The sequence below is a fragment of the Neofelis nebulosa genome, chromosome 1 (genome assembly GCF_028018385.1).
Source record: "Neofelis nebulosa isolate mNeoNeb1 chromosome 1, mNeoNeb1.pri, whole genome shotgun sequence".
NCBI lineage: Eukaryota > Metazoa > Chordata > Mammalia > Carnivora > Felidae > Neofelis > Neofelis nebulosa.
In genome coordinates, this window is record NC_080782.1 from 127,662,807 (window position 1) to 127,688,410 (window position 25,604).

The following is a 25,604-nucleotide window of genomic DNA, read 5'->3' on the forward strand; positions in this document are numbered from 1 at the left end:
GAGGGAAGGAAGCCTCCGCGCCTGGCTCCGCGCGGCCAAGGCCAGCTTCCGATCCGCCGGAGGCTCTCGCGGCAATGGCCAGCCCCCGAGTGGGAGTCTGTCAGCTCCCACCACCACAACGGCCACTAATAGTCTCCACTCACCAAAGCAGCCCAGAAGATAGCAAAATAAAACTATTGCCTTCGATAGGGACAATTGCGGATTTTCTCAACTGCAAAAACTGTTAAAAAAAAAAAAAAAAAAAAAGATCTTCCGACACAAGTTTCCTGCTTTCATTGATTTTTAAAGTAACTATATAAATCTAGGTGAAGAGAGTCCTCTTCACTTAGATCTTTCTATGAAAACTAGCTTCAAAACAAACTTGAGAACAGTTTCTTACTCAAGGCAGCCCTGAAACACCTCCCATTTGGGAATCTTGGAGCCTCTACTTTCCCAACCCCTTTTGAGTGCCTGAACTTGGAGTTCCCCGAAGTAGGACCGTCCATGTTGGGAGATCAACCCCAGTAGTTCGGGATACACACACCCTTCTGGACAGGTGAGGCCAGTGAGGTGCACAGAGGTCACCAGTAGGCTGGCATCTCTCCAATCCGCCTCCTGGGACAAGAATCTAAGTCTCTTTCTTAGTCATTGGGGCTCTTCTCATTGTTCTTTCCCTCAAAATTCCCCAAAGCAGCAGCATTTACCAGACTATGATGGTGGCACTACCTAGGGCACCCATGTGGAAGAGTACTAGTGAAGAAAGACTTTTAAATGTTCTTATTTTAAGAGGTCAATACTGGTTTTCCAATACTCCACCATAGGTTTACTTTTGAAAGAAATTAATCTAAGTAAAAATCAAAATTGGAGTGTTTTCCAAATCCTCTCCCTCATAGCCTAATCCAATCCATCATGAAATCTTATTGACTCTACCTTCAAAATATATGCCAAATCTGCCCATTTCTCACTGCCTCTATTATCACCTCTGTGGCCTGAGCCAGCATCATCTCACACAAATGAGCAGCTGCTATTTTGCTCAGGGCCCCACCAGTTTGTTTCCACGGTGAGAAGACAAAGTAAATGTTGCCGAAGTCTCTGCATGAGGGGTGGCCAATCTCGAATGGGACAGAGGCCTGGTGAGGAAGTGTAGTAGGCCAGGGTGGGGACCCAGAGAGTGCCTGTTCTGATCAAAGGGACAGCTGCTGTTCCACTCCAGCCGACCACCACTGTAGGGAAACAGAATAAGGGCCAGTGTTGGCAGATCGTCGGATTTTTCAAAAACAGTTGGAAATCTGGATTTTAATGCAAAAAAAAAAAAAAAAAATCTCTGTTATCTAAAAGCTTAGCCACTTCTCTCATTCTTTCTCACTTTTTCTCCCTTTCTTAGACACGCTGGAGGCCAATTCTTTCCAAGCCAAGCAAAACAAATCCATCGTCCTGATTTAGTCCTATTGACCATTGGTTTGCAGTCTCGGGTCTCCATCTTAAACCTCTTTACTACACCATAAATTTTGTGAAAGTAGCGTCTGTGTACTTTAACTCTTTGTCACACTCACTGATTATTTGTTGGCAATTCAGAAGTTTCCAGCCCTTGGAAGGCACATATTTCTGGAGCCTGCATGGGTTTACAACTCCCAGAAGTGCCTATAACCCTGCCTTGGAGGGTGCCTTTTTTTTCCCTCAGAACTGATGTTTGCAGAGTGTTTTGTTGAACATTGTAAGACATAACAATTTGGTTTAAACATTTTGTACACTAGAGCCATTCCTCACTTCAAACAGCTAGTAAAATCCTCCCCCAAACTGTTGGCCATCTTACAGTCACTGCCCATTATATAAGGAACAATTTGTGATTGCAGGATTCCTTTTAATGCTCACATTTGTAACCTTAAAGCCAGCAGTTGTGTTTCCTGAACCATGTACACACCTAATGATCACAGCAACCAGACTCCAACCTCTCCAAGTTGCTATGTGAGCTCAGCTTAGGTCTGAAGTGGGAAGAGATGATACCATAGAAGAAGAAATGGAAACTTGAACGGCACAAAAATGCCTCCCAAAGGATTGAGAAATTACCTAGGCTCAAAGGGTATAGAAAATCAGACAGATCACTAAATATCTAGATAGTTGAAAAGATTATCAAATGGGGAATGAACAGGCACACCAGAGCCATAGGAATGGAATAAGGAAGTTCCTGTTTTTAACTATCAAATGGATTCTAAAAACAAATGTAGAATGGGATGATCTGAACAAATAGACATAGTCTCAATGGGGCATCACAATAGATAAACTGATTTAGCATTCCCCCATGAGAGCAGATAAAAGCAGTTTCAAACTTCAATCTTACTATACTTGTAGAGAAAGCTATTTGTGGATCATTTAGGCCAGTGCTTCTCAACCAGAGGCGACTGTCCCATCCCAGGAGAACATTTGACAATATTTGAAAACAACCATGACTGTCACATACAGGAGGGTGGTGCTAATGGCATCTACAGGGTAGAGGCCAGGGAAGCTGCTAATTTCTCTGCGATATACAGGACAGCCTCCTTCTACCAAGAGTTATCCCGTCCAAAATGTCGCTACATACAAAAAGGTTTTGTGTGTGTGTGTTTTTTTTTAATGTTTTAAAGTTTATTTATTTATTTATTTTGAGAGAGAAAGAGAGAGCACACGAGTTAGGTAGGGTCAGAGAGAGAGAGAGACAGAGGGAGAGAGAATTCCAAGCAGTCTCCACTCTATCAGCACAGAGCCTGACAGGGGCTTCAACTCACAAACCGTGAGACGATGACCTAAGCCAAGAGTCTGATGCATAACCGAATGAGCTACCCAGGCGCGGCTGTATGTACTGTTTTAAGCCCCAGATAGGTTTTCTTTAATTGGGGTTGATGTTTAGGGAGAAAATGGGCCCTTTGCTTGAATTTTTCTAATAAATAAATAAAAATAATTGCTTTAATTATTCATTAGGTGAAAAGAATCAGCCATAATGTTTAGTTCATGACCTACTCCCACCTTGAATTTTCCAGAACCAAAAAGGAAGTAATTTTCAGGAAATAGGGGACCACATATGGAACATGAAGAACTGGAAGCATTAATTCAGTGTTTCCCTATTTTTAATTTTTAACTGAAGGGTAATTGAGGCAAACTGATTTTGGTGCCAGTATCCTTAATAAATATGTCATTTCCATGCTTTGCTACAGCTCAGAAGATTCTCCCTAAATGCCCAACACACACCCACTAGAATTGGAAGAACGTGATGGTGTTTCGAGGAGTCACCCAGCATAAAAGGATCAGTGAATGACCACAGAGATGCAAAGGGTCCCACCTCATAGCCACCTCCGAGACACTCACTTCCTCCGACAGTCATGGCAAGTGGACCTCAGAGGAAGAAATGCCTAAGTTTGAGTGACTCCTCTGGACAGTGTCCTGGAAATGATAAAGCTTCCTCTCCAACTTCTGTATGTTCTTCAACGGACAGACTAGCCCCACCCCCAATCCTTCATACTGGAAACCGTGCAGGAGGCAGAGCTAAGTGGAGAAAAGTGCCGAGAAGCATGAGATCTCGAAGAAACAGTGTGCAAAAATCTGAGAGAGAAAAAAATCATCACACAAAGTTTCCCAAATAAACTTCATGTTACAGAGCTAAGGTTCTGTGTGAACCAGAGAATACACTAAAGTGATTTGATTCAACATTTGAAAGGATTTTTTCCAGGGGTGCCAGGGTGGCTCAGTCAGTTAAGCAACTAGCTCTTGATTTCGGCTCAGGTCATGATCCACAGTCTTGAGATCAAGCCCCACATCTGTCTCTGTGTTGAGAAGGGATCCTGCTTGAAATTCTGTCTCTCTCTCTCTCTCTCTCTCTCTGTGTGTGTGTGTGTGTGTGTGTGTGTGTCCCTCCCCTGTTTGTGCTCATGCTCTTTCTCTCTCTCTCAAAATCAATATTTTTTAAAAAGGACTTTTTTCCAGTAAAATTTGAGTGTTCTGTGGTGAAATGATCCCTTAATAGTCCACAGACCCTTTATTTTCACAACTCAGATGTTGAGAGTCTTCATATACTGAAAAAAAGAAAAGTAAAATTAAAAAAAAAATGACAACTGCCTCACGGAAAGCCCAGGAATCTCCAGGTCTTAGACCCCTTGAAGCTTCAGGGACCGGATGTGAGAAACTCTGTGACTCCCCCATCCCCTGGAATGAATATGCACATTTTTGTGTATATACCTACCTACACATTTTCTGCAGAAAAAGTCCATAGTTTTCATCAGCTTCTCAGAAGCTTGCCTGATCCCCAAATGCTTGCAGATGCTTAAAACACCGGGGACTTTACGTGTGGTGCAAATTTAATGTGTCCATTTTAAGTTCTCTTCTCTTCTCTTTTTCAGAGCAACATAATTGGGAGATTCCTCTCTAGGGAAGACCGCTTGATGCAGAGTGTAGGAACCTGGCTTGCCTGTCTCCAGCCATCTGCTACATTAAAGAAGGCCTCCTATGGCTGGAATCCAAAACACAAAATTAAAAGGGTTGCTTGCACCCAGCGTCGTAAAACAAAGAGGCTTTCTAAAGCAGGGCTTGGAGGGAACACTCATTTCTTCCTGACTTAAACAGCATCTGTTCTTCCTGACGGCAAACACCCTCCAAGTTAACTCGATGGAACGCCACAGTTCTACGTTCTCAATTTTCATCCTCAGAGACATAGTCTCAGATGAGCTAAACCACACGTGCATTCTGCCACAAATGCAGAGCAGCAGGTGAAAATCTGGGAATGCTACGAAATTGCAGGGACGGAAAGGAGACAGAAATTCACATTCCCTCCAATGCCTTTTAACTGCGTAAAATCTTAGTCAAGAGAACTCTGAAGCCACACTTCCGGGTTTGAACACCAGCTGTCTCCCTTACTCCCTATGTGACTCTGCACAGGTTCCTGAACCAATCTGTGCCTTAGTCTCCTCGTCTGTAATTCCCTAATGGGAATTGCAATAGTATCAAGTTAATAGAATTATTATGAAGATTCAATAAATAGAAACTCGATAGGCACTTAGAACAGTAATGCAATGGAAGACATGTATTTTCACAGATACACCAGCAACCTCTAAAACAGTCCTAAATTTATTTGTTACATAAAATGTGCCTTCATCTTACCCAACAGTAGACCCTCTTCTCTTCTCACCATAGTAGGTGATCTCATTCACCCTCAAGCCTACGGTACTCTCTTTTGCAGACTATTCCCAAATTTCTGTTTCCATCTTGGACTTGGCTAATGAACAACAGACCCTTGAACTCCCTTCTAATGTCTCTACTGCACTGCAGTAATTGTGGATTTTGTCTGCCGGCCATACGCCCCAAACCCCTTTCTCCTGCTTCCTTTGTGATACCATTCCTCTTCGATATTAAGCATGGTCCCAAACTCCCCACCCCAGAGATGGGCATATGACCTAGGAGGGTTATCCTAGTTTCCCACTAGCCAGTCCATCATGAATGGTTCATAGGTGGACATATGACCCAAGCAAAGTAACATGTATTAGCTCTTAGACTGATGTATGGACGTTGGGAGAGAGAAATCTTCCTTACTGTTGCTGCTAAGCTAAGGCTGAGTCTGAGGCTGCCAGAGGCCATCTAACCACCAAGTAGAGGGAATTCGCTTGGCAATGAATCCCAAAGAGTGAAGCACAGCTGAAATACAGAGGAGAAGCCATGATAAAAATCCCTTGATCTGGCTATGCCTGAAGCTCTAAAGATCTTTCTTTGACTTCCCATTACATTAGCCTATATATTCTGCTTTTGTTTAGCTGGGTAGGCTTGTACTGCTTGTAACTTCTGCCCTTGGCAGTCTCTCTGGATTTATCAGGTACACATTTGAACTCCTGATATTTGTCATCCTTCCTTCCCAGGCTGGTCCTGCTCCTATCTCCCCCACATCAATAAATGGCAACTCCATTTACACAGTTGCTAATATCAGGCAGCCTTCTGTAGTAGATTCGATTATTGTCCTAAATCTTCACCCCTTCCCTGTTGTGGAATTATGTATCTGCACCTTTTCCCACAAAACTTTGCACTAACTTTCTCTAGAGAAGGTGGAGTATACTTACTTCTTTGTGCCTTTGATGTTGACTTTGGCCAGTAGATATGACATGGACATAATCTTTAGATGTGCTTGACAGTTTGACTTGGCATTCGGCACTTTTTCCATCTACCGTCGGAAAAATAGGCCTCAGGTAGCCATCGGTCCAAGGATGATGAAAATACAGATTAACAAGAGCTGATCCCAAACCATAGCCCAGAGCCTACCTCACCAGACCTGCATCCTGATACACAGCCATCCATGATGATTCAGGGACCCAAGAGTGAAAAGTTAGTGTTTGCTCTTGATCACCACTGAGATTCTGGGGTTGTTTCCTATGCAGCAATAGCCAGCTAAAACATTCTTTACTTACCCCTATTTCTCATCCTCATTTATTTGTTCATTTATTACCTCTCTCATTCAACAATATGACAAGTATTTATGGACCACGTACTACATATCCAGTGTATTTTGGGCACCAGGGAAAAGACATTAAACAACATAGACAAAAATCCCAGCCTTAATAGAATAAACAGGTAATTTTTTAAAATATGAAAAGTACAATTTAACATGTCATCTGGTAAAAAGTACCTGGTAGAAAATTAAAATCATAAATGGGGGACAGAGTGGGTACCTGGATGAGGAAGGACAATGGCTGCCATGTTGATGAAATAGTCAGGGTTAAATAGGATTGCCTCCCACTTCCAATCCAGTATAAAGTCGTATCATTCCTACCTTCAAACCAGATCTAAAACCTCTCCACGTCTCTCTGTGTCTACTATCTACAGACAGTCAGGTCCAGTCACTACCATTTCTCCCTGGACTCTCTTCTGCTCCCACCCAGCCTTGCTCCAGTCCCTTGACCACCCAACAGCTATTACATGGTGAAAATGTAAATCAGATTATGATCCCTGTGGAATTAAAGCTATTCAAGGTCTTCAAAGTCTTCCCATTGCAACTAGGATAAAATTCAAGCTCTCTACCCTGCCCTGATCAATATGGTCCCCACCATCGCCAATATTCTTGCACATGCTTTGCACACACTGGCCTCATTTGTGTTCCTCACATGCCACAAGCTGTTCCCCAACTTAGGGCTTTGTACATATGGCTCCCTCTGCAAGCAGGAAGCCATTGCTCTTCACCTTGGAAAGTTCAGAAATGCTTTGCCAACCACGCCTCATCTGTCTCACTCCTTCTCATCAACCTTGGGTCTCAGCCTAAAGGTCAATTTTTTATCACAGCCTTCCCTGCCCCCTCTGCCCCACTCAACCCCTCTACCCTGTCAAGATTGGTTCCCCCCATTATATACTTTGAGACCATCCAGATCAAAGTCTATATTCCCCGCTGGAGTTAAGCTCCTCTTCACAACAAAATCCTCAATACTTAGATCAGTGCCTGGACTGCTATAGGCCCTCCATACAGAGCCATTGAATTTTCTGCTTCACTTTTGGTTTTAGTAAAAATCACTTTTGTTTCCATTTAATTTTTTAAAGTTCTTAATCAAATTTCAGTATGGAATAGGGTGTGACTCCCCTTGTCTCCCAAGCAGAAATTCAGCCCTTAGATGTAGCATTTGTTCATTCTCTTATTCATTCAACTTAAATATTTGTGTGACACCTACCATGTGCCTGCCAGTGTGCCAAGTACTGGGCTACCAAGGTGACTTCACTGTTGAAGCTCACAGTCTCCTGGGGGATGTTCACGTGTTTTCTGTCTTCAAGATCCTTGAACACTTGATGAAAGAGTCAGAAACTAGAAAATCGAAATCATCATTTCAAAGGTGTCAGCCAAAATATACTCAGGAGAGGGGACTCTTGATATCTTTGAGGAGCCCTTTGTTTTATAAAAAGCTCTCACAGGGGTGCCTGGGTGGCTCACTCGGTTAAGTGTCCGACTTCAGCTCAGGTCACGATCTCATGGTCTGTGAGTTTGAGCTCTGCGGCGGGCTCTGGGCTGACGGCTCAGAGCCTGGAGCCTGTTTCCAATTCTGTGTCTCCCTCTCTCTGCCCCTCCCCCGTTCATGCTCTGTCTCTCTCTGTCTCAAAAATAAATAAATGTTAAAAAAAAATTTTATAAAAAAAATAAATAAATAAAAAGCTCTCACAGGTAAGAGACCATTTGATTATGCAAATGTGAAACACCTTTTCTGAAAAGGTGTGTTTAGCACTAAAGGGTTAAACTATGGTACATTCATTGGAAAGGTTGTTACAGGAAGAGCTACATCCCTTGAGACTGTATTTCCTGAGATGCTTCATTCCTAAATATGATTTAAAAAAAAAATTTTTTTTAACGTTTATTTATTTTTGAGACAGAGAGAGACAGAGCATGAACGGGGGAGGGGCAGAGAGAGAGATACAGAATCCGAAGCAGGCTCCAGGCTCTGAGCCATCAGCCCAGAGCCCGACGCGGGGCTTGAACTCACGGACCGTGAGATTGTGACCTGAGCTGAAGTCGGACGCCTAACCGACTGAGCCACCCAGGCGCCCCCCTAAATATGATTTTTTTTAAAAAATAGCCTTACAATTTTATAAAAATAATGCAGGTTTATTGGAAAAATTCAAATTACAGAGAAAAGGTCAAAAACAGAGTAAAAGTTACTTGAAATCCCACAAAGAGAGATAGCCGTGATAAATAAGTTGATAACACATCTTGCCAGACCCTTTCCGTGTGTATAATAAAGCTATTATTGATCAAGTGTGTACTTTGTCTTAAGCACAGAACAATGTGCTTTACATTTTTTCATTAAATGTCACAGTAACCTCACAATGGAGGTGCCATATAAAACAAATGATCTTTTTTTAAATGGAGAAACTAAGGCACAGGTTTTAAGGATCTGGATACTGTGAATGCATGTATTCCTACAGCCTGCTTGGGCTGTAGAACACCCAGAAATGTTTCTAACCTTGGAGAGTGTCTTTTTTTTAAGAACTGGTGTTTGCAACTGCTTCGCTAATCATGGAAGGCTATCACAGAATTTGATTGAAATATTTTGTGTACTAGGTCCATTCCTCACTTTGTGCATCCTGTAAAATCTCACATTCTCTGTTTTCTATCCCCAGTCTCTTCCATCTTCTCACACCACCCCCGATACGGCCCTCCTTTCCCCTGTCATTGAACTGGCCTCTTTGCTGTTCCTTCCTGCTCCCAACCCGCCATCACACTCCATCAGTACACCTTTGCTTTTGCAGAACGTCCGTAGGAACGTCCCCTTGTGCAGCCTGTCCCATCTTTCCTGACCCAGCCTGCCTGAACCTCAAGGATCTTTCTTGGATGCATGGCACTATGGGAGGAGCACCAGAAGGACAAGAGATACGCTAGGCAGAGATGGTGAGGGGTGAGGGGTTTCAAGGGCATTTGACAGATAAGGAAGTGGAGACTCCAGAGAAGTGAAATAGGCTCCTGAGTGTATACAAACAGTGGGTGATGGAACTAGAATTCATAATCCAGTAAGTCTGATCTGATGCCCAACCTCCTGCTCTAACCAACTATGCACACTGCCTTCTCTCTTGACTCACTCTCACTGAGATATTCTAAATGTCTGCACCCCAACAAAATGGTTCCTTTGAATCCTATGATAACAGTTGGGGAACCACAATACTAGGCAAACTGAGCTGGCAAAACAGTAGTTAGTAAGAGAACGAATGAGTGAGTGAATGTTTCAGTGCATACGGTTGCCATTTCTGAACTGAACTGAATGTGTGTGATTTGGTGATGGTGAAGTCACACAGAACAAGCAGGCCATAAAACTTTATATTTATTCTAACAGTCAGGTAAGGACCCTGAGCAAGCTCAAAAGGCCCTGGATGAATGGAGTTACTGTTCCAACATGTTGATCTTGAAGTGTAGTGAAACCTATTAATTCTATTTGTGTAATGACTAATGCCTCTGTGGATGTATCGTTTACAATATGATGGCATTATTAAGGTGCCACATTAAAGGTGGTTTGAACTGATGAATCAAATCAGGTAAGTTCCTCTAAGTCGACCCTGGCTGCTCAAGTCATGTGGTATACCGTTCCCCCAGCAGAGACCCACCAGGGGTGCTGTTCTTATCTGTGTTGCTTCCACAAACCTGTTCCTGTAACAGCACTATCACACTATACACTAGAAACCAGAGTTCAAACATTTCAAAAACGAAGAAGTCAACAAAGTCGCCCGCGTCAAATGTGTCACAGACGGAGTAGAAGGAACCTCCAGCCAGACCGTGCTGTCAGAAATGAGAATTTATATGAGGTCTGACCTCCAGTGGGCTTCTGGCTGAGATGTCTCTGAGGTGGTAGCAAAAGCCATCTGGGGACTCCCACTGGTTTTCAGGACCACGGGAAAGAAACTTATATAGGTTAAAATATTTGTTTGACTGTCTTATGATGGCTGGGTGAGTCTCTACTGTCAGCCCTGCACAAGAATGATAAGGAGACATTATTTATTTATTATCCTATTTATCCATTCACACTTTACATTCCTCCATTCATTCATGAAGATCAGGGCTAAAGAGACACATGTCAGTGGAAAAGAACACCCACCTCTTTCCTTGAAACTCTGCCCCCATCTGTTTCTTCAGTCAGATCTCTATTCCGATCTCTGGCTTTGTGACTGGAATCGGATTCATTTATTCACTCAACACACATTTATCGAGTGCTTGCTCTGTGTCAGGCCTTGGGCTAGACACTGGGAATGCCTTACAACGCAAACCAGGCAGGGCCTCTGCTCACGTGGAAGGTAGTCAAGTCAGGAAGACAGACGTAAATCCTCTATCTAGAGTCTGCATAATTAAGATGATCCCCAAACATCCCCTTTCTTCTTTTGATCAGCATTGGCTGAGGTCAACTTTTTTTTTTTAACTTGTTTTATTTTTTATTTTTTAAAATTTACATCCAAATTAGTTGGCATACAGTGCAACAATGATTTCAGGAGTCGATTCCAGGAATAGTGCCCCTTACCCATTTAGCCCGTCCCCCCTCCCAGTAACCCTCAGTTTGTTCTCCATATTTATGAGTCTCTTCTGTTTTGTCCCCCTCCCTGTTTTTATATTATTTCTGTTTCCCTTCCCTTATGTTCATCTGTTTTGTCTCTTAAAGTCCTCATATGAGAGAAGTCATATGATCTTTGTCTTTCTCTGACTAATTTCACTTAGTATAATACCCTCCAGTTCCATCTATGTAGTTGCAAATGGCAAGATGTCATTCTTTTTGATTGTCGAGTAATAGTCCATTGTATAGATATACCACATCTTCTTTATCCATTCACCCATCGATGGACATTTGGGCTCTTTCCATCCTTTGGCCATTGTGGATAGTGCTGCTATAAACATGGGGGTGCATGTGTCCCTTTGAAACAGCACACCTGTATCCCGTGGATAAATGCCTAGTAGTGCAATTGCTGGGTCATAGGGTAGTTCCATTTTTACTTTTTTGAGGAACCTCCATACTGTTTTCCAGAGTGGCTGCACCAGCTTGCATTCCCGCCAACAACGCAAAAGAGATCCTCTTTCGGCTGAGGTCAACTTTTTAAACTGCACAGCTTTTTTCCTTTCTCCACTCACCTCATCAGCACATGACGGAAAATTATTTTGGAGGTCTTTAAGCAACCTCATGGAAAGAGATCTACTCAGGCCTGGCTCGTCTTTGTTTGCAACGTGGACAGAGCCAAAACCGAAATGGAGTAAATAAAGACACACAGACAGCCAAGCAGCCATGCTTGCATTGGTTCGTAAAGGAGTTAGCGCCTGGGGCTCCAAGTGACTACCGATTCACCAACAGGCTAGGTCTTCACCTGGAGCTGCTAGGAGGCCAGAGATAACTAAAGTCCCACAGCCACATGGGGCATTTTTGTGTGTGTGTGCCGAGTGGTTTCTAGCAGCTACCTTTAGGGACTCAGCAGCCTTAAGGAGGAATCATAAAGGTCTCTCTCTCTCTCTCTTTTTTTTTTTTTTAGCACAACACACAATGAGAACAAAAACACAGCGACAAACCCATTCCTCATTCTCACACTTGGGCTCTTCTTCCTCTCTGAAATTGGAAGAAACAGATGAACATGAGCTACCTAATGGCAGAGGACGCCTATTGCAAGGATATCTGGCAAGGTGGGGTGGTAAAAACATGCTTTTGTTGGCTGGGAAGTCATTCTGTTCCCAGGGCTACCAAGAAGGAGTTGTCCAGCAGGCTTCTAGAACAATACTCGGGGCGTGATTGGGGACTCAGCCAACCCTAGAGTGACCCTCCTCCTCTTTTCTCACTTGCCCGGAATTCCTGGTAGTTCAACTTCTCAAGAGAGACTTCCAAGTTTGCCACCACCCGAAATGAATTCTATTGGATAGATTTCATACCGAGCCTCCTCACAACGTATTGGCTTCTCTCACGGCAGCTCATTTGCAGTTTGGCAGGGACGTCAGTACTCATCTCGGGGACTGTGAGTCCAGAGCTGTAGGGGCTGCTTCCTTTCAAACCACACGGCACATTTCTCCAGGAATGACGTGGCTCAGGTCACTTGCCTGACAAGTTTGCTGTGGGCATGGCAGACCCCCTGTGCTTTCTGGGCTCTGCCGCTCCCAACCCAGCATACAAAGTGAGGGTCAGGAGATCTGCTCAGTACAGTAGCATCCCCCACGCAAGGCATTCATTGATTCGTTTATCCATCCAAGCATTTGTCATACTTCTACTAATGGTCTGCTCTGTGCAGGCTCCGTGACAGATGCCAGACACAAGGCTGAGCAGAAACAGACCCAGTCCTTGCCCACGCCACTGAGAGAACCTAGTAGGAGGGACAAGTGACCGCACTGTAGAAAAAGGATGACGGGCCAGTAAGCGTACAGACCCAGGGGGCCCGGATCGCTGCCCTGACAGAGGTGCTTAAGCTTCTATCTGAGGATGAGCAGAAGTCAGTTGAGCGAAGGTGAAGTTTGGGTGGGGCTGAGGGTGGGGAAAGCCTTCAAGGCAGTGGAGGAAATAGCAAGTGTGAAGGCCCCAGGGCGGGAAGACCAGTGCTGGACAGAGAAAGTAAACACAGATGGGCCTGGAGAGGTGGACAGGACAACCCAGGGCTTGGTAGGCCATGGCTAGTGTTTGGCATTATCCTAACAGTATCACATGTCAGAGCCGGGCCTCAAGCAGTTGCCTCCCTAGTGAGGAGGAAGGCTGGTGGTGGCAGGGAAGACAAAGGGGTGCAGAGGAAGAGGGGGTTACTCAAAGGATAAGCTCTCTGCTAGCATTTCAGCAGCACTATCACGGTGTCACCTGTGACCTTCATCCAGGGCCGGCCCAGGACCTTGGCCGCCTCAGTCCCGTCCCAGCTGGCTTTCCCGTTGCGCTGTGGCCCTGTGCCTGGAGGGACCAGGGTCACCCAGCTGCCTAACTGCTGCCGGAAAGGGAGGGGCAGGAATGAGCTGGAAAGTCAGAAGAGCTGGGAAGGCGTGTCTGGGGCAAACAGGCTCCACGGAAGACTGAGTCCACATGCTATCCCCCACCCTTGCAGGATGTGGGAAATGACACTTCCTCCTGGGGAAGGGGGGGACCTGGGGGGGGATACTTCCATGAGTCCTAGGTGACACAATATCCTGTATGGAGTATCTGTGGGAAGACTCATCCCCCCAGGATTTATCTCTGTGATGTAGGGAAGTGGTAGGGACACATCTATCAAGTTCTTTGCTGTGGTGGATTGTACATAGTGCTACATGGTAGGCCCACATTAAAATGTTTGCTAATTGAATTCTAGAGCAAAACATATGTAATGTAATTTTATTTTTCCCTGATTACCTTAAGGGAGAAATCTGGGACACCCCAAATTAAGAGGGAAAACAGTCCCATTTCTTATTCTCTTGAGTTGGATGGGCTCATTAGAAATGTTTTAAATGGGTAGAGAAGTCTTAGGCTAAACCAGGGCTCCTGCAGACTTTGCTCTCATCATCTTATAAGACATTGATTGTGTTCATTTGTTTAATTGTGGAGACTTTGTTTTTTCCCAGGCCAGTGTTCCAGCTAAGGTTGGAGCCCAGATAAGTCTTCACTGTAGAGACAGGTCTCCTGGCCTGTGTGCGCACGTGTGTGTGTATGTGTGTGTCTGTGTCTGTGTAGGCGTCCTCTCTTCTCCTGGCCTGTGTGTGTGTGTGTGTGTGTGTACATGTGTGTAGGGGTCCTCTCCTCTGCAGTGACCTAGGAAGAAAGGCCCTGCATCTGGCTAGCCAGCCAGGAGGCAGCAGATTATCTCAAGACCACAGGGTGAGTTCGGTAGACATTACCCTGATGAAAGCACTGGGCATAGCATTTTGCTCACCTCGGGATCTGGAAAATTCTTGCTCAGGAGCCCTACTTTCCTTGACAGTAGAGAGGAGGGACCCTATGTAACAGGGATATCCCAAAAAGAGCAAAATGAGGTGTTCATTCACTTGCTCTTTCCCCGCAGCCAGGTCCTAGGAACTGGACCTAGGATGAGGCCAGGGTCCCTTGTGCCCTCTGGCACACTGGAGGGGGGCTTGGGTACCCTGCCTGTGGACTGGGTGCTAGCTCACTGAAGCCCAGGCTCTCTCCAGGCCCTTTGCAGGGTGGAGCCCTGGGGCTGTTTACAGAGCTTCGGGCACTTTTCATGTGTAAATTTTTCTGGGGAGAGGCCCTTTTGCTTATTCTAAGGGTTTGGGAACTCTAAGAAGCTTAGAACCTCTTGTCTGGATAAAGACAATTCTTTACACTTTACCTCATCTTCCAGAAACCCAGATGACTGTGGCCTCACTCCTGCCTGATCATCTCAGAACCCTTCCAAGGAGAGGTGGCACACAGTGGCTCACTGAATCCATGAATGAATGTGACAGAGTAGGAAACTTCCTGCGGGGTTGGAAGGTGGATCTCTGTGGGAGATACTTGCTCCTTTGAGCAGAACTCACAAGTGAGGTGCTTTCTACCCTGCGGGACAGGAATTCTGCCCTGTGCTTCTCCTCAAGCCAAAGAGTTCCACGATTCTAGTTCCAAGAGGGCATTTTCAGATCCTCACAGCCCCCCTGCTTGCCCCAGGGGGCCCTTCAGACCTCAGTTCTGATGGGAGCTTGGTAACAGGAAGAGGGGAAGAGAAAGGGGGAACAGTGTGGGTGGGTAGTGGAGAGCCCAGGATCTTGAGACAGTCCTTCCCTTTGGCCTCCATTTACTCCCAGCTTCCAACCTCGGGAGTCTGGTCAGAAGGGCCTTTGAGTTTGATCTGGGACAGAGAAAATAAAACAGAGTGAAGCATCAGGCCAGGAAGGAGGGTGAGGGGAGAGGAGGTTGGGATTCGTGAGATGGGTGTGAGGAGGACTGTGTGTGGCACAGAGGCAGCTGGAGGTCGGGAGGGAGTGTCGTTGGCCACTTCCCTGGCACGGACAGAAGTCTCCATGCTTTGGGTTGGGAGCTCTTTGGGTTCAAGAAGGAAGTGGCCCGGGAGTCTGAGCCTGCGGGCAACGGCCTAGGTTTCCTGAGGAAGGAAGAAGGTCCAGGAGTCCGGACAAGGAGGGCATGGTGTTGAACCAGATGGTCTGACATTTTAGATTCCTGCCCAGTAAAAAAAAAAAAAAAAAGACAACAATTGAAATTAGACAGTCAAGTGTACACTTTTATCCTGCTCGTTTTAGATCCTCTCTGTCTTCATTTCATTATTCCTTAATTAACAGTCCTTGACTCAAATCAGTTCTTCCTTTCTCAGCAGAGGAATAGACAGTTAGTAAACAGAGGGATCCAGTCCTGGGAGGAATCCTTTGGTCTTGGCAAGCTCAGCCTGCATCTGTTTCCAAGCAAGCTATTCCGAGGCTGCGTGTGTGTGTGTGTGTGTGTGTGTGTGTGTGTGTGTAGGGGGGAGTAGTGGTGGTAGTCATGTCTATGTCCATAAAAACCGTCACTTCTTTTCTCTTCCTCACTGCCCCCTTTTCATCCCTGTCCATTTCTCTCCATCTTCCCTGCTGCCCCCCACCAACTCTCGGCCCTCCTCTGTGTGGAGGGTCTACAAGAGTGTCCTCTCCCCATCCCCTCCACTCCTGTCCACACCTCACTTCTCAGATCTCAGTATTTTTTCCCTTAAGACAGCCTTCCCTGAGCCCAGCCTAGACTGGTTCCTTTCTAGGTTTTCTTGGAACCTGTTGGATTTTTCAGAGTGTCATGTCCCTTTGCTATCATGTACTAGGATGGTGATTATCTGATTGAAGCTCCTCTCCCTCACTAGACTGTGAGCTCCATGAAGTTAGACATGCCTCTTCATGTCCCCCCCGTGTATTCCTGGAGGCTCGCATTGGTCCACAGCAGGTGTCCCCTCCTTCTCTTCCTCTGTAACTCTCTCCCATTACTGATAGAGTAAATGCTCTGGAAATCCACAGAAGGGGTCAGATGTATTTTTCCATTGGGGGATTTTGTAAATATTCAATGGTAGTTCACATGACCCCCTGTAAACCTTCTCAAGGTCAAAAAGGCTCAAATGAGGGTTCTGGCCTTTCTGCAGGAATAACACTAAAATGGCGGAAGTTCTCAGTTGAGGCAAAAAAGGGGACCAAAGACTTCCCATCCTACGTCAGCTTTTCAATGGGTCCTGCTGATTTTACAGAGTCAGTAGAGGCATGTGTTCTGTTGCTCCCACCCAGGAAGCTGTGGTTCTAGAGTGGGTGGTGGTGCCTTGCTGGGGGAACGGGCCCCTCACTGATTAGAATAAGCAGATCCTGTGAAATTACACATACAGGCTGCCCAGCTGTCTGCCGCCCAGAACTGATAGTCCCCTGTGCCCGGCCAGATTTTTCTTGCCCAGCTCACGTGGAATGAAAATTTTAAGACTTAGAGGGTCATACAGGGAAACAGGAAAGTTTTTCTGGGCCTCCCGGAGGAAGGGAAGAAAGGAAGTCCTGTGTGGAGTTCCCAGGCTGCGAGATGGACAGAGGCCCTGAGGAAGCCCCTTCTCCCAGAGCTGGCTCAGAACTGGGTCTGCTCCTGGGGGGGGCCGGCTCTGGCCATAGTCCCTCAGCGCCCCAGCTCCACAGGAGCATCTGGGCAGCCAGGTCAACTTCCTCTGCTCTGAAGCTGGTCGACGTTTGCTGCTCTCAGTAGGGGAACACATCCTTGAGCGGACCTGTGCTCCAAGTCCAGCAAAACTTGACCGCTGCCTCCCCAAGAGCCCACAAAAGAGCCCACATCAAACCATCACTCTGGATCCTTGAAAGTGAGCTCCAACCTAGCTGAATGCCTTGAAGGCCAAGCTTGTAGCTCAGCCCCTTCGGTTTACGTTCCCTCAGTTTTGTTTATGTGCATTTTCTTAATCATCTTTACTGTTTATTTTTTTTACATTCAAACTTGATACATCTTCATCTGAAGAAGCCAAATGTTACAGAAATACATAATACAGAAAGTGCAAGTGTCCTGTTCTCTCTCTTACACCCGTCAAGGTAACAACTAGGTCAGCAGTTCGGTCTAATCATCTGGATCTTGTTTCTGTACACATACTAACAAGGCCCTCACTACATTTAATATTTTGCAATCTACCTTTTCTACTTAAATATTTGGAACCTTTCCATGTCACTGGAGTCTATGTACTAAACACCTCAATATTTTCAACACCTCCTATAAATGGATTTTTCATGGTCTCTCCCTTCTTTTCCCTGTGATTACAAGCCTGGTGTAGTGAGCATCTTTGCATCTTTGCACATTTGGATGGCCACCTGTGTTGCTTCCGGTCCTTTCTATTACGGACATGCTGCAGTAAACAGGTTTGTGCCTTTGCTTCTGTGCATGTGTGTGCACGTTTCTGTGGGACAGAATTCTCGAAGCTGCGTTCAAAGGTAGGTGCATCTTTAGTTTTGAGAAATACTGCTAAAACGTGCTCTAAAAAGGTTGTGCCAATTTTCACTCTTAGTGGCAATGTGTGAATCACTTGGTTGTGCCTTAAGGCTGTCCTTGGCTTTAATGAAGGGCATGTTAAGATACAGCTACATGGATTGTGTTCCTGCACTTGCTGTGGGATTCAGGCTCAACATAGAACGGGCAATACCACTCAGCACCTGCCATAAAGTCCCACTCAAGGTTGCACATGAGTAATAAGGTGGTCCAAACTTCTGGGAAGGTCTGAGAGCCAGCCAGAGGCAGAATGGAGGTGAAGAGATACCTGGGGAGATGCCTGTGTCTTCGTTCTTATCTAAGGAACACATCATTTTTTCTTACAGGATTTTCTGCAGCTCCCCCCACCCAACACCACGCCACAGACACACACAATCATGTTTCTCAGTTTCCTGTACCCTGGACTCCATCAGTTGTCTAGATAAATGGTCCAAGGCTCACTGAAGATTCCATTACATCCCTGCTTGGGCCTGCAGGTGGACGGGCATGCAGTGAGCTCACGGTGCAATGTGACTGTCAGGTTCTGTGAAGAAATGGCATTTCAATCAGTTAGATCTAAGATGTGTTGTGAATCATTTTGTCTTTCAAATTTCCCATTGCTCTGTCTACTCAGCCTGCCCCTCCTTGTTAGATACAAGACTGCTATGGGAGGAATGGATGTTTGATGTATGTGACTAGAGATGGTTGAAAAAAAAAAGCAAAGTAGAACCCTCCGTAGGACTCCTGGCCATAAGCTTGGATTAGTCACTATAAGACAAGGCCGCCCTGAAGATAATAACTCACCAGAAGAGTTAACATTTATTCAGTGCTTACCATATATCAGCTCCCACTTCAAATAGTATCTAGCATTATATATAATAAACATTTAATTCTTTCATCAATCTTAGGAGGTATGAATTCTTATTATCTGAGCCTCACTCAAGTTAACTAGGTAATCTGACCCCTCAGCTTGATGTAAGCTTTCCTCCTCAGATGTCTTCTTTTATAGAGCATTCCAGACACATCTCATTTGATGTTCAAACAAACTAGTGCTGAGAGGCTGTGGGGAAATGTATTAATGTGCTCATTTGGCAGGTGGGAAAACTGAGGCCCAGATATACGCTTTCTGTGAGACCCCATCTCCTTGCTGGAATGCGAACCAAGTCCCTTGACGGCGATTTTTCACATGATACCCCAGTTGAGCGTCTGTCCTTGGGTCTCAGGTATTTCTTCAAAGCACAGGGTGTTCTCAGGGCTTGAAGCACTGGGCATGGAGCCAGCACAGGTGGCTCCCAGCCAGGTGACAGGATCTATAGACAAACTCTGTCCCCGCCCGTAGGCCGGCATGCCTTGGGCAATTATTTTCAGAAGCCATTGACATCTCGGTTGGCTAGAAAGCCTGGCTCTCACCCGCTGCCCAGGAATTGAACTGCTCATTGGCCCATGGGTTTATGAGTGTCAGCTGCTTTTTCTCATTACCACTTTCAATTAACTCATTGTTCTGAGTCCAAGCTAACGGCCCCCATTGGGATTCATTTACATTAATGTTGGGGCCCTGGTTTCTTTCTTTCTTTTTTTTTTTTTTCAGAAGAAAAATTCAGGTTTTGTGAAGTGAACAATTAGAAACATCAGGGGTAGAGGCCCTGGTTGTGGGTCCAGGACAGAAGGGGCACACATTTCCCACAGTGGCTCTGCCAGGACTAGGTGCCCTGGCCACTTAGACAAATTGAACACATCCTTCAAGGCCCAGACCAATCTTTTTTCTTGGAGGCAGCCGGGACTGCAGGACAAAGATGCTGGTGGGTGAGGAAGCAACGTGCTGTGGAGCTTCAAGAAGGCACCTTCCTATCCTGCTGGGACCCACTCCCTAAGGGAAGTGTTCACAGGCTTCCACCAGAGAAGGAAGAAAATTGGAAGAGAACAAACGTTTATTATAACCACCTACTGCATGCAAAGTGCCATAGCTTTCACTTCACATAATCGCCAAATAAGAACTAGTATCCCCCTTTTATAGGTGAGGAAACTAAGGCACAGAGAGGGACAGTGACTGGACCAAAGTCACACATCCAGCAGTGGTGGCATGGGGATTTGTACCAGCAGACACGGGTGAATGTGGGGAAAGTGAGTGTGAGGGACAGGAGGAGTGCAACTGAGAATTCCTTACAATCCGTTTTTAAAAGTTTCTTGTGAGAACGCGCCCATTTTCATGCATTTCTTTGGGAATCACTTGTTCCTTATTGCCTTATAGATAAGCCAAGAGCGCTGGTTTGAAAACGTTTCCTCTTATTTAAAAAAAAAAAAAAAAAAAAGGTTTCTGCCTCTTCTCCCCTTTCATGTGATTGTTGGTCCAGCTGCTGCTGCTGCTGCATGGCTGGGACTTGCGGATCAGAGTGACCCGTAAGGAGACCCAGCTGACCGTTTGGAGAACGGAAAGACAGGAGGCAGAGACAGCAGGGCAGGCAAAGCCCAGACCTGGGACTGCCACCTTGCTTTTCCAGAGATGTCTCAGGGGAGGTATAACGACACCCAAGAGTGGGCCCTTGTGCTGGGAAGCCCCCTGTGCCATCAATCAAGGGACCTGGGGTAAGTCCTTCCCGCCCGGGCAGAGCCTCGGTTTCTCTGTCTGGAAAGGGAAGGAACAGCAAGAGCGGCCGTCTGAGGACTCTCCCAGTTCCAAAGTCCTCTGCCGTGGGTCGGAGAAGATCTGGGTCTCACTATTCCAGAAGCTGAGAAAGCTGCCTTACCTATTATTTTTTTCACACCCAGTCACTCTGATGGTAACAGATTTTGCATTTATTTCCCTTTGGGTGTCGTTTTAAATTGTGAGTTTGTCGATCTCTGTCTCTGACTGAGGACACCTAGTCTGAATGTATTGGATCTGAATCTAGCCAGACAGCAAATGAACCCAGGGGCTGAACTGCTACCCTCCCCACCCCCACCTGCCGCGGCATCCCCCGACCCTCCACTAACTGAACGGGGTGTATAAAATCCTCAACACGGCTGCAGCAGTTTGCAGGCTACCTTTTGTTTCTCCTCCGGAGGGCGTTCACGTGTATGAGCTAAAGGAGATGAAGCGTGAAGAAGCTGAGAGATCTAACCGAGAGGAAAGGCCGGAAGTTTACAGGGAAGATGGCTAATCCTTGCCAAGGGGGTGAAAAAGTCAGACATCTGGTTGCTGGTTATGTTTCCTGCTGAAATTCAGGGCAAAAGGTCCCCTCCAAGTTTGGATCTGGGTGGGAGGAGAAGAAAAGGAGTAGGAGGATAGATGTGAGACAGAAACCGTGCAGCCGGGGGAGACGGAAAGGGCAGGCGAAAACAACTGTTTCTGTATTCCTGCGGCTCAAATCTTCTTCCAAGAGTGGGAAGGAGATTTGGCAAAATATTCAAAGCAATCCTGCTTCCGGGGAGTGAGCACTATCTCAGGGGCCCTTACAGGTTTGCCCTTGGTTCAACTACGTTTCCAGGAGGAGCCGCCCGGCTCGGAGCCAAAGTCCTGCCAGAGGACTGAAGCGGGGAGGTAACCGGGAATTCTTCATTAACAGTGCAAATTAGCGAGAAGGAAAATAAACAGATCCCCGGTTGCTTTGTGTGTGCTGCCGCCTGCCATAACCCCTTACGTTTAAACGGCACTTTGTGCTTTGTATTTCCTACATCTGATTCCCATCATCCCATCTCCGTGAGCAATGAGGAGGTCAGGCCTGGCATATTAATCCCCATTTCACAGAAGAAGCTGGGTGGGAAAGGAGAACCAATTCGACCTGCACCACAGAGGCTCGTGTGGTCTCGATTAGACCCTCCAGGCCCAGATGTGTTCCGTCCCCCCAACACCCAGTGTCACCAGGAACTGAGAGGAAGCCTCAGTTCTGTGTGTGGGTACCTGCAGCTTTCTGTCCAAGGTACTGCTTCTGGGCCACCTTGTGTAGAACCAGTGCTTTGTAACTGAGAACTCCCAAAGCACTTGGCAGTGAGCGCTGGTCCAATGCCTAGAGTGTCGCAACCAGCCGACCCAACTTTAAATTCAGTTTTCCTGAACATGAACTTCAATTGGTAGCTCTTAATTTAACAACCTTCGTTGAAGCCATACTACACAATTCTTTCCACTGCCTGTATGCCTTAACGTTTTCGTAATATAACGTCAGGGAAAATAGTTTTAAAAAATTTTTTTTTTTTCAACGTTTTTTATTTTATTTTTGGGACAGAGAGAGACAGAGCATGAACGGGGGAGGGGCAGAGAGAGAGGGAGACACAGAATCGGAAACAGGCTCCAGGCTCCGAGCCATCAGCCCAGAGCCTGACGCGGGGCTCGAACTCACGGACCGCGAGATCGTGACCTGGCTGAAGTCGGACGCTTAACCGACTGCGCCACCCAGGCGCCCCGAAAATAGTTTTAATTTTATCTTTGACCCTTCAAAGGCAAGCGATCCGTCAGCCTCCCTGCCTTCCCTCCTTCCACTCGCTTTTCCACAATTATTAATAAGCACCGTGCCCAGGGCTGAGAAGACAGCAGTGAACTGAACAGGCATAGACGTTGACTTCATGAGGGGAGGATTAACAATACACCAAATCACGTGTTCGAAAGTATGTAGATCTCTCTTCATACATGCCTGGAAGGAAAGGAAGTGCTACGGTAGAGAAAAATGAACAGGAAAATCTGTATTTAAGATGGGGAAGGAGGCAGAAGACCAGGAGGGAGAGCAGGATGGACTAAGAGAGGGCAATAGCAAAGACCCCTAGATGGATGGGCAGAGTGCGAAGGGCCTAGAAGCCCAAGAAGAAACCCAGTATGGCCTGAGCTCCTGGGGGAATCTGAAGGCAGCCGCTAAGCCAAGAAATACCTTCAGCGACACACTGGGGAGGATGTTTCCACCATGGACCTCAGTTTTCTCATCCGTGCAGTATGAGATACCAGCCTCACTAGATGTTTGAGGCAATAATGAAAATCCTAATGATGGACATCCTAAGCCAAGGTATACAAATGTGTCTTTATCACATTACCAGATTTGCTTCATCGTCACGTCTCATGGGTCTTCCTTGGTGGTGGTTCGAGCACTTTGAGTCTCTCCTACCATTAAAATATTCTGTGATCTGTAAGCAAACACTGAGAGTTTGGGGTTGCCAAAGGACACTGCATAGCTTTGGTCTAGCACCACTTCACCCCCCAATCCATCGTTCCAGTGCTAATGGCAGGGTCTAGCCTAAGTAATAAGCAAGGATTGCCTTTGTATGTAGAAAAAAAATCTTCCCATCCTCTTTTCCCTGCCACATATTTGGGAGACTTTGAAAACTTAGGGGAAATATTGAAATAAATACAGACAACTGTTTTATTTACTGGAAAGCAGCATTTCTCCACCTTTGGCCCTCCGGATGTCCTCTCTCCTTTGAGACACCTTTTCTTTGAGAATCACAGAATCTTGGGTGGTTGATATTACAAATATATGGGTACTTTGTTGTTTTCTGAGAATTATATTTTATATCACGTAGTATCATTTACAAAACCCTTTGGTGCAACTTATTTGAAGCCCCAGCAACCCTGGGAGACAGGCGACCTGTCACATTTAACCATATCACCCCACCTGATTGTCTTTGGGGCACCTGCTGGTAGCACTGATATCCGATGGTGGGTATTAACTGGTGAATGTATTTTGCTTATCACCTCTTTCCCTACTTCTGTAATGTAAATTTGAGGATATCTTTCTTGCTTACTGCTATGTGCAAAGCACCTAGAAATATGTCTGGTGCACAGGAAGCACTCAGTCACTAAGAGTTTGATGAATTAATTAATGAACCTCATTTTATAGATGGGGCAACTGAGGCTTAGCAAGGTTCAGTGACTTTTCCGGGTCCATGCAGGTATTAAATGGTAGGCCCAGGACAAGGAATCAGGTCTTTAGATTTCTCTCTGAGATGCTACCCCTTTTTCTATGCTATAACCGTAAGTTCAGAAATAAATGAAATATATTATCATGGATCTTAAATATCTGAGATCACAGTCCTAATATCCCACTCTTATAATCAACTTGGTGTTTTGTTTCGTCAACAAAGGAGATTAGAGGGGCGCCTGGGTGGCTCGGTCGGTTAAGCGTCCGACTTCGGCTCAGGTCACGATCTCACGGTCCGTGAGTTCGAGCCCCGCGTCGGGCTCTGTGCGGACCGCTCGGAGCCTGGAGCCTGTTTCGGATTCTGTGTCTCCCTCTCTCTCTGTTCCTCACCCGTTCATGCTCTGTCTCTCTCTGTCTCAAAAATAAATAAACATTAAAAAAAAACAAAAAAAAAAACTAAAAAAAAACAAAGGAGATTAGAAACCCCTAACTAACGTGGGAAGGAGCAGGAGGGAAGACCACCATCTGACATCAAGGGACAGGTAGAAAGACTAAGGAGGAGGCCTGGGGCTCCTAGAGGTTGGCTGGCTGGGGCCATTTAGTGTAAGGGTAGAATGCTCCCTACATTGTCATAGCTCTAGATGAGAGCATCTCAGCATCACACCATTTGATGCAATGTTCAGGAAAATTCCAAGTTGCGAAGGGCACAGACTATAAGAGTGAATTGCAGCAGACTGGGCAGACTTCCAGTTTCGACTTTATAGACTCCTACATTATTTATGTGTATATACTGAGGTATATCAAGTATAACAAAAGCAAAGGCATTCGCTGTATTTAGTATATTCTATTTAATAAGCCTGGAGAATATGCACTTCATTGTAGAAGGTTTCCATAAAACCATTTAAAGTCTAAAGAAAAATAATTAAGATATAAAGGAAAAGATCATTTTGACTGATAGGTCGAGACACAGCTATGAAATAATGCTTAACATATATTGAATGCCTGTAACATGCCAGGCTCTATGCTAAGCATTTTGTGTACTTATCTCATGTAACTCTGATTACAACTCTTTCATGACCCTAAATTTACGGGAGAGTTGGGCTCATAAGATTAAGAAATTTGCACACAGGCAAGCTATAGAACTCAGACTCACACGCAGACCCTTCTAACACCAAAGCTCAGGTTCTTAACCCAGTGCCCTGAGCTGCTTTGTTTCTTGTGCGAATCCCGTATTAAGGGGGCTGTGGCAGATTAGAGGTTGAAAGAAATGTCTCCATTCTACAAAACAGCATGCCTTCAACAATTCTTTCCCTGCTCCCTGCTGGTCACAGATGTTAATTAGCAAACCCTCTCTCTCTTCCAGCTGCCCCCCCCCAATCTCTGTCCCCCAAACCTGCAGGCTCTAGCATCAGGTAACTCCATACCAGACCTCATGGCTGTCTCCTTGCAAACAAAGGGCAATAACCCCCCATCCACTTGAGGTAATAACTCATACATGTCCTGTATCCTCATAAAACATTGTTTATCCTGCTATCTATTTGACATTTACAAAGGAGCATATGGAAGTGAAAAGATATTTTCCTTTGGATCCAAGAAAGGATTTGGACACTTGAGTCATGAATTCCTCAAGGGTCCTGGGTTTGCTTTGTATCTTTATGGTGGAATGTGATGTTCTGAAATGTGGAGCTGTTTGTCATGGATAAAGTTTTGCGTACTGAAACAAAAAAGAAAGAAAGAAAGAAAGAAAGAAAGAAAGAAAGAAAGAAAGAAAGAAAGAAAGAAAGAAAGAAAGAGGAAGGTGAATTTTTAGTATTTTGTAATAAAGCCACTTTATATCTTTGAAATGTAATTTTGATCTGCTGGAGTAGCCTCAGAAAGGGGTGCTGTGGTGCTGCCTAAGGGCCAGAAAATGAAAGACCTAGTCCTTTCCTAGAGGGAGAGAGCTTGGCTTCCGGATGAT

General features: G+C 45.6%; 1 long non-coding RNA gene across 1 annotated transcript; it reads left to right on the forward strand.

The window, feature by feature from the left end:
• Positions 1-42: 42 nt before the first annotated feature.
• On the forward strand, positions 43-3,650 carry LOC131515239 (uncharacterized). Its single transcript, XR_009263529.1, has 2 exons — positions 43-535; positions 3,168-3,650. It is a non-coding gene; the product is annotated as an uncharacterized LOC131515239 (long non-coding RNA).
• Positions 3,651-25,604: the final 21,954 nt, after the last annotated feature.